Source organism: Lissotriton helveticus, chromosome 9 (assembly GCF_964261635.1).
Source record: "Lissotriton helveticus chromosome 9, aLisHel1.1, whole genome shotgun sequence".
In the NCBI taxonomy this organism is placed as follows: Eukaryota; Metazoa; Chordata; class Amphibia; order Caudata; family Salamandridae; genus Lissotriton; species Lissotriton helveticus.
The window spans coordinates 90,700,101-90,715,120 of NC_136070.1; the positions used below are offsets into that span (position 1 = coordinate 90,700,101).

General features: G+C 43.2%; 1 protein-coding gene across 1 annotated transcript in view; it reads left to right on the forward strand.

The window, feature by feature from the left end:
- Positions 1–269: 269 nt before the first annotated feature.
- PALS1 (protein associated with LIN7 1, MAGUK p55 family member) overlaps positions 270–15,020 on the forward strand; it is a 423,019-nt gene continuing 408,268 nt past the window's right edge. The window contains exon 1 of the mRNA XM_078659539.1: positions 270–438. The gene's annotated coding sequence lies outside the window, so the exon portion shown is untranslated. The remainder of the gene's footprint in view (positions 439–15,020) is intronic.

Genomic DNA, 15,020 nt, shown 5'->3' on the forward strand with positions numbered 1-15,020 from the left:
TGGTTAATTTCCTGGAGGGCGACGGAGTTTGTATCGCGACCTGTGATTTGCTACAAGGTCTCTTACCAGTTATCTATTGGTCGTGGAAGTTCCCGAGAGTGCGCTGTGGCCTCGGATTGGCTAGGTATCAGATTTTCCTTTGTTTACAGGTTGTGGGCCGCTGGAAACTGCGTCGTGGTTCTGGAATGGGTAAGCCTCTTCTAATCAGTTTTCATTGGCTGTGGCGTTATGTGGCTAGACAGGCTTTATGCCTAGCGTTTAGCTGCTGCACGCCCCGCCTCCCCAGGGTGGGCGGCCTCCTGCTCCAGAGTGCAGAGATACCGACTCTGAACTGAGTCTGAGTGACGGACGGGTTGTCTGGGAGGAACCAGCGGCCCGTGGCCCAGCGAGTCTGTCCGCCCGAACGCCCAGGCCAGAGGCCTGCCCCACGACACACCGGTGAGTAGACTCTCTCAGCTGCTTATGTGGCGCGATCGTCCTGTTTTGGAGAACGAACCCTCAAACGCCTGGTGTCTCTAGGCGCTATGTAAGTAAAGGCAGGGAGCAGGTCAAAAAGTAAAGGACCCCCGAGCAAGGTTGGAGCAGTGCAGCGCACAGACAGGCTCTGCAGTCTTCACAAGTGCATTATTGATGCAGGGGCGACCTCCACACCTTGCAGACTTTATGATCCAGCTCTCAAAAAGTACATAAAACTCTAATAAAACTCACATCAATATCCGCCTTCTCACGCGACCCATTGGTGTTATAATTCTGGAAAAAAAATATTATTAAGATGTTCACTTGGTTCCTTGTCTGCATTGGCACAGACGAGTTGAAAAACGACGTACTGGAATGCGGCCCAGTAATCAGCAGCTGAGAGTCGTTCGGGCGTTCTTCCCATAGCTTTCTTGTACTTTACCTGGTGGCGTTTTAGACCTTTCTTATAATAAACGTATACTGTTAGTTACATAAACATTCAGTGGTTTAGAGCCACATAACCCGCTTTACTAAACAAATGTTTGTAATCCTGAACGAATCGTGCTAGTCAACGAGAAGTCTTATCAGCCTGCCATACCTTTTAAATCCTCTTGATTGCATAAACTGTGCAGGTCTTTTCAGTTCCGTGTCCTGATGATGGGTTGCACATGAACAATAGCTCCATCTATTTAGCTCACTTGGTATAGTTTATACGTCTCATTACATCTGTTTATCTGTTTGCCTACGCGCAGAACCACTTGTGGGTGTGTGTGTGTGTGTGCGCGCGGATTGTTATGTTGACTTTTCTTCAACGTGTTGCAGTATATAAACATACCACGGAGCCCTGTTTTCTGTCAAGGGAGTCCCACTGAACTGTAAAACCCCAGAGTGTGCTTTTCTGAAGCACGCCTGCTATGTTTCCAGGGAAGGCAGGCTTTTATCATCTCTGACTGGCTCTCTCTCTCTCTCGCTGACATTCTGGTACCTGGAAGTGATGTCTCTAAAGCAACGTTTCTTTCACGTGGAATGCAGCGGTGTTGATGGACAGCTTTTAAGAACCCAGTATTGCTCCGACTGACGGTATTATGTAATGGTTTTGTTGTTTGAATCAGGTGGTACTTTCTGTAAAACGGACGCTACAGTAGGATTGCAGCTCTTATCGCACAGAATTGTTTACCATGCTGTTGCATGCGCACTCAACCATGATTTTAAAGATAATAATACCAAGAACTCATTGCAGGGAACCCCGTGATGCCTTAAATAATTACTTTAAAGGTGGTCACAATGGTTTGTCGATATACTACTTTTTTATGTTTTGTAGTCTTGACTCCAGGGCGTTTTACAGGATGGTGTTTGACAAAGCAAAGTATACATACACATACAGTTTTAAATATGTACCCGGCTTCTTCTCACTAGTCTTGTACGATGAGTTGGCATGAAACAGTCGTAGAGATAGTGTTAAAAATAAGTTTAGGTAAAAGGCACTTTGAAAGAGGGCTCCGGATAAGACAGTAGATAAATCTATTGCAATGAAATATTGCTGAGAGATGAACAATAAAGCTTTGCAAACATAGGTAGGACATGTTGGCGTACAGCTGTGGGAAAGGGCGTAGTGTAAACCTCTTCACGGTGGTAGGACATCATGGCATATGGTAGTTGTGGGAATGATGCAACAGAAGCATAGGTATGTGGAGGAGGTTAATGCCTATGCATAGATATATGCTCTGAGAGTTTGATAAGCATTAACAAATGAGTCAAAGCCACGGAATGTAGACAGTGTGGGATTTATAAAGGTGTTCAAGTAGGTACCGCACGATTTTTCATATTTCTGTTGAGAAAGTCATACTTTAAGCATGATTCACAAAAGCATAAGCCTGTGCACCAGTGTTAGGCATACATGTGCGTAATGTAAGTTCATGAGTAAACTATCTATATACTGAGCATAACTTTTCATATGTATTGCATAAAACTGCAATTCTCTCATTCCTTCCTGCTGTTAGTAACGTGTTGCTATTACCAAAATCGATGATAGATTACAAAACTTGGTAGTATGGAAGGTTGCATTGACCTTGCTGGGATTCAAACTTGTGACTTGTAGTTGTCAGTAGTGAGCGTTTGATTTACCGAACCACGTTGCCAGCTAAGTGTGGCCTTTTAGTGAAATTTGTATGGTTAAGAAAGCATTAGTGCCTACAGGTTTTTCTTCATGTACTTATAGCACCTTGTCTTGATATTGACAAGGGTTCTGCCATGAAATGTGCAATTGTTTTTACACTTTTCTTGGTAAGTCCACCGTTACTTAGGACTAGCAGTAAATGTTACATCGAAATACATTGAAACAAAATGTTATGTTATGCAATTTGCTACTCTAATTCAGACAGAGAAAACTACCTATCACAGGCTGTTTATTATCGAGTACATAGTCCTGAAGAAGACCCTGTGGTGAAGTTACTCAACCACACTAATTTCTTTGGGGGTCGAAACGTCGACGTAATCTGAACAAGTGTTCCATGCCCAAGTAGACCTATCTGTGTCAGAATGCAAAACATGTCTGTCTAGGGAGCAACATTGCTTTTTTTGCATGTTTATACTACTCGTGTTTTTATGTTGTTCTTGTTAAATGTCTACATGTTTCATGGTGTTTCTATTTGTGTAATTTATCAGGCACATTTGTTTGTAACTTTTATTATTCATGCATCAGTCCTGTCTTAAGAATTTTGACTTGTAAGTTATCATATACGATTTTCTAATATATCGCACACACTTTTACAGTCCTTAGTGTCGTTGTCATTTTGTTTCAGTGTATTTCGGTGCAACATTGACTGCTAGTCCCTAAGTAACGGTGCACTTACGAAGAAAAGTATGAAAACAATGGTACATTTAATGGCAAAACCCCTGTCTATATACTGTTAGAATTCCCCAGGTTCTACATGTTACCGGGATACCCCATTGATATTAATTGTTTTGTTATTGACACGCTGAAGCAAGAATACATCAATCGGAAACGAGTTAGGAAGTGGTCAAACAGGTGTAGACGTAATTTATAGTGTATGTACATGCACACTGACATCACAGTTAAAACACCAGGGAGTGAAGGGCAACTTCAAAATATAGACCGCGCTGGGCAGATGAAATAAAGCGAGAGTCTGCTTGTGGAGGGTGGGAATTCCAAACATAGACATTTGAGACACATTGTATTTACATGCATTTAGTATTTCTAGTCAGATAGGTCTTCTTTTGATTTTACTTTCTCCACCCTTACTTGCACTGCTATCTTACTAGTGCTTACAAACTTTGTGAACGTATGGTAACAAGAATTATTGTTTTGTGTCCATTGCTGCATGCTGGTATTACATTATTTAGTAAAGTCCATATGGAATGCACTGCACTGGTGGTGTTTCACCAATTTAGTTTTGGCTTCAGTGTCACGAAAATCCGCCGTTCTTTTGTGTACGTTGTTGGGCTGATAGATGTCTTTGAGGTGGGTGTCTAGGGGTAGAGTATTCCCAATAAAGAAGCTTGTAATTGCTTGAGACAAACGAGAAGGCTTGCTGCACTAAACCCTGCCAGCCCCAAGTGACCTACTGACCAGATCTCACTTTGTTGATTCCCGTGCTCTTGAAATGTTAAATGTTTTTATTTTTGCTTTTCTGATTAACTAGGCAAATGCTTTAAGACCTTGTATGGACATCCTCATAATGGCCTCTGATGAATGATACAATGCTTATAAAATAATAACTGTCTACCCCATAACACACATCCTTCTAATGGAGAGGAGAGAGCACCACACGCGTGCAGTGGGGATAATACTTTTTTAAAAATAAGAAATGTACTCCTGTTTTATACATTTTGTTAATTTAGAGCGATTTGTTAAAAGCACAAGGAAAATCTTTTTTTTTTTTAGCATGCGTCACAATATTCTAGTTTAGAATATGTATATTAAATTAATAAAGTATGTCACCCATATTCAAAGACACCCCTATACGGCAGCAGACAGGGTAACTACCTAAATGTGAAAGTTCACTAGGTGATGCATAACTTTAGGTCTCAAAGACAGAGTTCCTACTAATAGGCTCTAAATCAGTGTTTCTCAAGGTGAGGCACCCTTACAGAGATGCTCACAAGCAAAGGGAGGTGGTGAGCGGCCATGTTTAGTTTAGTTGTTGCAAATGATCTATGGTAGAGGCTTTTGGCGTAATCGAGTTTAGACAGAACAAGAGAGATGGCAGTCTGGACCTTGTGGGGAAAGATGCGTTGCAGAGGTATTATAGTAATGAAGCTGGATCTTGATAGTTTTTAGGTCTTGCCTAGGCAGCACGCATGCGCTGGTCTAGGAGGGTCTTTAGCCACCAGTCTTCACTTTTCAAGCACTGCACTCGTGCTTGTGGCAGCATCCACCTTGCGGGAGCGAGCAGCGGCGTGCCACAAGCACGAGTGCAGTGCTTGAAAAGCAAGCGTGCACGCACCACCTCGCGCACACCTTCCTTCAGCCCCTCCATGTACGCTGCCCCTGCTTATTTGTTGTTACTTATATTTTCTTGGTTTTTTCCATTGTTTTTATTTGTTAACCCGTCCATAACCTGTTTGTTTACCCCCTCTCTGAGTGGCTGCTTCTGTGCTTCCACCTGTGTCGGCTTTTCGGGAAATATTTGTTTCTTTTTGTGAAGTGCTCCATGAGAGTGCACGCTTCCCCGCAGTCATTCAGCCCTGTGCTTTTCTCACCATCTTGCCACTTTCCTCTCTCAAGCGTGCATTCGTTTGTCATCCGCCCATCTTAGTGGGCAGAGTGAGGGAGCATTGTAAACCGATCACATTTTCAAAACCTCTTTTGGTTCGCACTCCTTCCTTCTTGTGACTTATACCGAATACCTGTGAATATGTGTGAAAGAAATGTGAAATCTTAAGAAAATAAATGAACTCAGTGAGATGCACATTATAACTATCAATTTGTTTTACAGTTAATTCACATTAATCAGTGTAGCTTGTTGGTAACAGCAGTTGGTAGGGCCAAGGTTATTGGTTTGTTTTTGGTTGAGGAAGTGTATATATAGGCAAGGGGTAAGACGTTGGTTTCGGTTTCAGAAAGAAAAACTTAGATTTTCGTGGTGGAACACCTGTCTGATTTACTTGCACAGTTTTCTCATGGGAGATAGTCGCATGTTGTGTTTTCTCATGGGATTTCGCAACATGTTGGGTTTTCTCATGGGTGATAGCAGCTTGTTGTGTTTTCTCATGGGGTTTCACAGCATATTGTGTTTTTTCATGGGAGATGGCTGCATGTTGAGTGTTCTCATGGAAATAGCTGCATGTTGAGTGTTCTCATGGAGATAGCTGCATGTTGTGTTTTCTCATGGGATTTCACAGAATGTTGGTGTGATGGTGGGCGTACCGCAGGCTGGAAAAGCAGGCAAGGAGGCCGGATATAGCAGGCTATGCCGGTGTTTATTCAAATACAAGGCAGAAAGCAAAACGGGGGGGTGGTCGGGAGAACAAAGTCTGTACAAGAGGGTCCGAGTTCTGCGTCGGGCTTGGGTCCAGTTCCTTTCTACAGGGTCTTCTGGCGGGTTCGACTTCGGGGAGGAACCTCGGAGGGCAAATAAGAGATACAGGAGACCTGTTAGTCCTGCCGGGGATTCCCGAGCAAATACCACCACCGTCACCCGGGTCGTGAGGGAGAGAAAGGAATGAACGTGAGGAAGGGAGGTTCGAGCAGGGAGGCAGGGAACGAGAGTGTGTCAGGTACGGGCGTGAGGGGGAGGATATATATATATACACAGTGAGGGTGCTTTACAGTTCTTATACAGTGCAATTATGTCTAAGTTCGTGCCTAAGAGGGAGATATTTACATGGGGTCTACAATGAGCACCTAGCAAGCTCTGAGGGGGATTACGGGTACTCACACGGTCCGCCGTGACCCTCCGGTGAGTCACGGCCGCTCTTCAGCCACCTCCTCGGGTCTCCACCAGTCTTCCGTCCACACGTCTTCTTCGGTCGCCTCTTCTCCCTCCACGGCTCCAGTTAGAGTGTCCTGCCACGATACTCCAACGGCGGTCTTGTTCCTGGTCTCGGCTTTTCCCTGTTCCGATGCTGCCACGGGGGCGGGACGTCCGGGGTTAGAGGGTTGTGCTTCCTCCGATTGCAGGTCACTGGTTGGCTCCTGCAAGAGAGAGGAGGGCGGGGTTCCGTTGGTCACGGTTGTAGTGCCTACTCCTGTTACTGACCGGGGGAAGCGTTCGCGGGGATACAGTCCCGGCGGAAAGGAAGGTGATACAGGTGAGTGAGGGCGTTCTCTGTGTAGGGGGGTCCGTGTCGCCGTTTCACAGTTGGGTTTTCTCATGGGTCATAGCAGCTTGTTGTGTTTTCTCATGGGGTTTCACAGCATATTGTGTTTTTTCATGGGAGATGGCTGCATGTTGAGTGTTCTCATGGAGATAGCTGCATGTTGTGTTTTCTTATGGGATTTCACAGCATGTTGTTTTTTTCTCATGGGTGATAGCAGCTTGTTGTGTTTTCTCATGGGATTTCACAGCATGTTGTGTTTTCTCATGGGAGATGGCTGCATGTTGTGTTTTCTCATGGGAGATAACTGCATGTTGTCTCACGTGGTGAAGCAGATGAGCTCATCTTAGTTTTGTCTATCTCGGAATCCTGTGACTTTGTCTATGATGGTTCTGGCAGATTTTTCGATCACAGAATGCAACATGGTGAATCTACTAAAAGACTTAACCTTTTTTTGGGTCTCTAATGGGTATTGCACTCATACTTTAAAACTGGACAGTGGTGCCTGGTGCTCTGTCCGACTTCCAGGATGCAATACACTGTGTGAGGGATTTGATTCTACTGGATGTTGGCTCTTGATTTGGTGTTTCCTTGGAAAAAATAACAAATTACTGTTAGCTGCCACTTTATACCGTAAGTTTGGTAATTTTCAGTTACCAGCCGATGGTAAGGGTGCAATTCTATTGTTTTTGGTGCTTTGCCACACTAATAGTGCACCACCACTACTACATCATATTAGCGATTGCACTGCAAAGGTGAGCTGTATGTGGTCACTCTTCGTTCTCTTGTTTTTACACTGAACGATTTGCACAGTGCATTGTTCTGCAACCCTTAAATAGAGCCCCTGTAAATCTCCACCGATGTGTTCTGACTTTACACCCATTTTCACCTCTTAGCATGCTACACATTTTGGCATTCTAGTACTTTGTTGCCTGTATACCTAGCTGTCAGTGGTCCTGCTCATTCTTCACAGAACCTTCCATGAATTATGACACTGGCTTTTTTTCCCTTGATAAAATTATTTTCATGCGGTTTCCAGAATTCCAATGTTTGGTAAGTAGTAATTCTTTGTTCTTCTGACAAAGGTTTAACAGTTAGTAGCATTCTATACCTGTTTTGCTCTTTATAGTGACTTTGCTTTTTTTTTCTTTGACTGAAGGAATGGCTGTAAAGGGAAGAAGGGACTATTGGTACACATTTGTGTTTCCAGTCACGACTTATGGCCTCAATGCAGTGATTGGAATCTGCTTTGTGGAATAAAACCATGATATATAGGTTGTCCTTTGTTGCTACCCATAGAAAGGTCATGGTCCCGGGTTTATTTTACACCTTGTTGCTGTCGCAAGTAAATGGCTATTTCTAAAAGTTGTCTTTTACTGATGCAATAAGTTTTTGTCAGATATATCTCTCGTTGGCTGTGGGCGTATTTCCACCTGGCCTGCCTCCCATAGTTTGTTCTCATTCATAAAATTATTTTTTGGTTAAGCACTCCATGAGAGTAAATTAGAGTGCATGTGTTTTCTGTTTCCTTGACCCCTTGCCCTACCTCTCAAATGCCCACCCCCATGTTTCTTGTGTACCTGCCCTCTCACACACAGTGTTCTCACCCTCGCGTGGTTCTGCCTCACTCTCTGTGGCATAGCCAATAGGTCTCGCCTTTGGGACCTTATAAGTGTTTAGCCATACGACACTTGATGTTGTTGCACCAAGGATATTGTGCTGGATAACTAAACACTTATAAGGTCCCAAAGGCGAGACCTATTAGCTATGACAATGCTGGTTTCACTTGGGCATTTATTGATAGCTTGGAGTCAGTGGTAATTCTGAGATTTCTCACTTCCTTAGATACTTTAGGCGGTGTTCCCAGATTGTCAGGCCAGGTGGCGAATTGGTTATAATTTTTCAATCGCCACATGTGAGTATTTCCGTTTTGGAAACTTTCGATTTGAGAAGGTTCCATGTCATCTACTGATCAACGGATCTGAGGAAATTAAAAATGTGTGATTTTCCAATGTCTGTGGGGTTTTCCAGTTTAAGGAGGTTTTGTGTGTCATCTACATAGTAATAGAATGTGATCACACGTTCCCCATTCCGGGCATGTGTTGCTGTGACCATGTGAGCGATCACATAGGTGAGGAAAGATGAGGGGCTCTCCTCTGGTTTATTAAGGGGTGTTATACCGTGACCAGTACTGACTTAGGGCTGTCTTTAATTGTTTTCTTGTGATTCTTTTAGCTCTAACCGCCACTGTGGTGTGGCTTCCATTATGGCCACCTCCTGTAATTTGTTGCTGTATTCTTTACATTGGCATTTATATAAAACCATGTTCACACTTTCCCGAGCCACTAATTCTTAAACAGAGTATTTCTTTTTCTTCCAAAGTTAACATTGGACAGTCATGCACTTATGTTTTGGTCAATAGCCCATCTAGTTAAACAAGCTTGATTAATAAAAGAGTTATTGCAGATACCCTGATGTCCTCGTTTCTTTCATGCCTGTCAGTGCGTTGATTATGATCCTAAGTTTTGACTTGCGTGGCCTCAGTTTGAAGCATTGTATTACTTTGGACAGTATCCAGTAATTGATTACTTTGGGCTGTATTGGTTAGTAAGTCTCAGACTCCTGTTGTGCTTGCACTGGTAAACTGTGCTTCATTCACTTCTTGCCACAGCTACAATTAACCTCACAATTTGTGTCCATTTCACTTGAGGGACACAACCTGGAACAAACACCACCCTCCAGCTGTCACCGGTACCTTATAGTAGGAGCATGTTCTGCACAGGGCTTCCAGTGACAGGAGGTGTAGGGGGGCAAGATCAGATCCCATCTTGTCCTGGACCCACCTAGATCCTTTACTGTAATCTGCTTGTAAGATGGCTGACTCGGAGAGCAGCCTTGAGTGCAAAAGATATTTCAATCAATTTTTGTACTTTTGATGACTTTAATGTTTGGTATATCAATTAGTTTTATCCCCATTTTCATTATTTTTTAGTCACAATGGCTTTACGATGTGCCTTTTTTCAGTTGTCAAGCAAATTAGAGATAATGCTAACAGTATGCAGAATGGCTGTTAGCCATCAATCCGTAGTTTACTAGCTTCGTCTCCATCACGCCTGCTATCAGTTGAAATCCTGTCATATGAGGCATTATTTGTGTTTTAGTGTACCTCAATAGGGTCTCGGCGCCTCACAGACAAACCTAGGTTCCTGTGTGTCTTTGTAAGTCGCGGTGCAAGAGGGAGCAGCCACAACCTGCCTTTTGAATTACACATTTTTTTGTACCGTAATTCATGTAATTAACGTCGAACGGGAAGTGTTTATTACGTTGCATCACCTAAAATCTAGCTGTATGCCAACTCCTGATATTGGAGAATGTTTTTAATTTTTATTAATTTTTTTGTTTAAAATGTAAGGTCTCTCAGTGCTGGCTTTGAACAAGCCAGCTGTTCTTTTTGTCATGTAGGTAGTGGTTTAATACACAACGGTCAATTTTTCGCATTATTTGCATGGTTTATGTTTGCTTTAATTCTACATGTTCTCTTAAGAATTTGTGCATTATCTAATGCTTTTCTAAGATGATTGGTTACAACAGATGCCTTTAAAACAAATCCAGTCATCATGCTGTAAAAACCACCTTTCTCCAGAGAAAAGCGGCTGTGCTAATTTATGTTGGTATTTATTCTGATTTTTGTATAGTCTTTTGATAATATTTGTGTAAAAGCTCTTTAAGGTTAACAGATGATTCAGTTATGCAAGGCTTTATTCCTACTTTTTTCGTTTTAACTACCCTGTATGTTGTGGGACTTGTGATTCTATTTGATTTTAGTTGGTTTACTGAATTCTCTCACCTGGAAACAATGATTTGTTGAAAAACCCACGATTGGAGCTTTGCGTCAGGGAGATGAAGTCTTCTGTAATGTTAGTGGGGATGGGAGGGCGGTTCTTGGAAGCCATGCAGATGCAAACTTACTACTGCCACATCTCTATGTGTAAGTAGTCCATGGATCGTCCAGTCTATTCACCGTAAAGACATTTATGAGAATGTTTTTAAATAGCATTCTGAATGGCTTTTACTCAACTTTAACTTGACATTAAGTCTAGCAAATAGATGCGGCAAATCTGTTTGGCCCAGACACAAATCACCCACGTTTTTTGTGTGTGTTTAGTTTATGTGCATCAGGTGAACATCTCAGCCCAGGTTCGCATAACTTATACCTCCTAAACTCACACGCCTTTGGTATACACGTTTTTCCCCTCCTTCATTCAGAAGCTTTTCCACTTTCATGCACCACAATGGGCCAGCAGGATTAGCATATAGAGGCGGACTGGTGGATTGACTTGCTAAAGCCTTACTTTAACTGCTTTCCCGCTGCACACCTCAGACAACCCACAAAGTAGCAGAGACCACAGAGCAGGCTGTGAACAGGATCCACTCCCAAAGCACGAGAAATGTTGCTGGAGCATTTCAGATATTGCGATAGTAAGTATGTTTCAAAGTAGGCATCTCCTACATTAGGCCGAATCTCCACCGAGGTGTGCCTTAACTCTAGAGAGAGTGTAGGATTGCACTTAAGCCTGAACCTTACAGAGGGATTAAATATTTACTATTTATATTTAGGCATACAGCCAGCTAAGTAATTCATCCTGAATCACAGAATGTGCTTGAAGCTGTGCTTCAAACCCTGGGCAGTACAGTTCATGACAGCTACTCATTCCAACAGGTCACATCTCCACCACCCTTCATTCACTTGCTGACATTTTAGCCTAAATCTGCTTGTATTAGTGGGGGACCGTGACACACTGAGATTTCGGGTATGTACAGTAACAGGAAGTAAATATCATACTTTGTTAAAAAAAATTGAAGTGAGACTCCCGCTGAAATTGAGAGCCTAACCCGCCAAACTGCTACAATGGGCTGAGAGGTATGCATAACTGTGTGCTGGTGGGACAGTGTGTTTACGGGCTGAATAGGGATATGTAGACCTACCAACTGTGCATCATCTCCCTCCACTTCCTTCCTCTTTCCCACCCTATATGCTTGTAAACAATTGATACTCGGCAGTTTTATCCTATATAAGCTATTATTTATCAGCTTAAGCATTTTAGAGTAACAAGTACATTTTTCATTGACTTTTGGCCGTTTGCATGATTACCACCCTAAAGCGTTTACTTTCAGGAAGGACCAACAGCGTAATTGCCCGTTTTACGTTTTTCTGTCATTAGATTCATTAATGGCCATGGTACTTAAAAACTCAAAAGCGATCAGATGCTGTTGCACTTCTTCGTCTTAATTATCAGAAGTTATGTTAGTTTATCAGGCTTGTATTCATGGGGCTGTTTTACAAAGAAACATTTTAGAGATTTTCCCTAAACGAACAATTTCAATGTCTTTTGTCCCACCTCAGTAATGTAGGTTTAGGGTCTCATTGGTACCAGAGTGTGATCAAGCAATTATAACTCGTGCAGTTGCATAATCTATACCTTGTTTATTTGAAATGACCGCAAAGCTGGTGTGAGGAACACACCCACTAAAAGTAGATAGATGCTTCAGTAAAGAGGGGTCCCTGCAGCACGTATAACCAGCATTTGCAATGCAATAGGTCTCGCATTATTAAAGTTTGAGCTATTGGCATTGCTAATAAAAAGAATGCAACACCAATAGTTCAAACATTGTTATGCGAAACCTACTGCATTGCAAATGCTTGTTAATAAAGCAACATCCCTTGCATTGTGTCTTCAGTTTTCTGTGCATAGTACTGTTAAATCAGCTCCCCGGGCATTGAGGTTCTGAAAAGCTTAGGAAGGTAAGAGAAATGGGTGGAATGCTTACATTAATGTCAGACACCGGGAATTACTCTAGGCCAAATTCCTGTGCATCTGTTTTTGCCCCCATAGCCACCGGCCATATGCTAATCTGTTTTAGTACTGCTCCGTGAGGAAATCTCCAACTCGAACTGACAGGCCAGTCTGCTGACTGGCTGCGGCCTCTTGCATAGGGTGTCTTCTGATAAAGCAGTACTCCATATAAACGGCTTCCGGGGAAGCGGCGCGCCACATAAAGCCGGTTCGGATAAGGTAGCACCCCGCGCAGAGCTGACAGAATTAAAGCAACACCCTATGCATTGCTTGTTCTGGTTAAAGGACACACTGCGCATAACTGCAAGCACTCATTTGAAAGATTAGTTCTAACTTAGCAACATCTATTGCATAACTTCTCGCTATAACGTGGTGTCCCTGGTATGATCCGATTGCGCTCCGTGATAACGCGTCCCTCCTCGCAGCGGCGGTTTCTAGGAAAGCCGTCTGTCTCCCGTGTATAGCTGGTTTTGATATCCAGACGCCTCCCTGCGCCCCTTTGCTGTTCTCTTCACAGGGGTTTAACTTGACGTTGAATCTTCAGTTACTCAGAAATCTCAAGGAAGCCTTCCTCGACGACTGACTGAACCCGAGCCTGCAGTCTGTGCGCCGCGTGTTCATGCTCGGAGCGGTTGAGACAAACGTCAGTCTCACTTTGTGGGCTTCGCAACCTTTTATTTTTGTCTGGCTTGTAATTTACAGCGAGGCGCGGAAAGAATTGATAACAAGCAGCTGCTGTGGCCTCACAAAAAAGTAAACAAGCGAGAGGTGGGACTTCAGTAAGGGGTGATGGGCAGGCGTGCACTTTGTGGCAGCTGGGAAGAAATGTTCTCCCGTAATGTTATTGAGTAGCCCAGGCATTCGGAAAGCTATGATAAACTAACACAGCTGCTCACTGGAGAAAAAAAAGGGGCACTGAAAGCGATTGTAAAAGCGATTGTAAAAGTGATTGCTGCAGTAAAAAAAAACAAAAAAACAGGCCTTCGAGTGGTGCGCGCGCCCATGTGCTTTCAATTATCACGCCTGTGTCTGGGCACGATAATTGAAACCACATGAGCATTGGTGCGCGTAACAGACACCGTTAGGCTAAGGGCGGAGCAATGAACCCGCCTTTGGCCTATTGCGTGCTCTGTTGAAACAAAACATGCACTCAAAGCCCAATTACAGAACGCAACACAAAAAACACACGCACAAGCGTGTACAATTCCAGGGTCCATTTCTGAACCCCGTACAAAAGGACTCTCACTGCACGAGCACTGCTGCGCAGTGCAATGCAGCGCGTGAGCCATAAAAAGGCAGGTTGGAAAGATTAAAGAATAGCAACTTTGTCTCTTTTGCCAAGTGAGGCACGTCTGTTCTACCAACCCGATAGCAACTCTGAATAAAGGGGAAATATAATTTAATAACTCGAATCGAAAACTGGCTAAAGCGCGATAGGTTAAATAGGCAACACCGAAGCTAAGATGGCCAGTGAAATGTTGTGTGTTACACTGTAGAAAGGATGACTGATACCATTTTGAGTAGAACTGAACTGAGGGCATGTGCCTAAAACTTCTCTTTACCTGCAGGGTCATCTTACTGGTCATACATGTGAAGGACAAATGTGGGGATGTGTGTGGATAGCCATCTTGGAGATGGGGTTGTACTATAATGTTTCCTTATGGACAGTAGAGCTGGCAACTGCAACATAGTTCAGGACTGTGCTTGCCTACAACATGGATGGGTCAGGGAAAAATTCAAGGGATGCACATAGTCACAGTAGTGCGTCACCCCTGCAATGCAACAAGATCATGGCGGTGGTGCATGAAGGAAAAGTGCCACTGCGAAAGTCCTGAAAAGTCGTCAACAGACCGGCAGTTGGCACACTTTGCGATAATTCTGCCCACTGTCCTTTCATTCATGTAGATAACATACGAACTACTATTGCTCCAATGATCCTTTTGTTTAACATACATGCTCATCTTTTGGCTGTGTGATCACTTGAGCACTTGAAGGTGCAGTAAATACTTTGTACAAGCTTTTTATCTTTGTTTTCTCCCATTAATGTTACGTCTATATATTTATTCATTGAAGCTTCAATGCAATTTTCTCCATGGAGCCCCTGTTCCTTTTTCCCCTGGTTCAAAGTGATCTTTTGTACGGGTGACCATTTGTTATTGTTCAGTTACCACAGTAGAGCCAGCATATTGCTGTTGGGGGGCGTTGGGCCATGGCGGTCCACATGGAGCACAGGAGCCATTAGAAGTGCTAGGAAATTGATGGCCAAGACCAGTGAAAGTCTGTATAAATAATACAAATAAGGATATGTTGAGCAAATGCACATGAGATAAGAAGTTGGACAGAGCGTATGGCGCAAGTGGTTGATACTTAAAACAGGTCAGATAGTGACCGTATATTACATACTCAGGTCTTTATTCCAGTGGTTTGGCC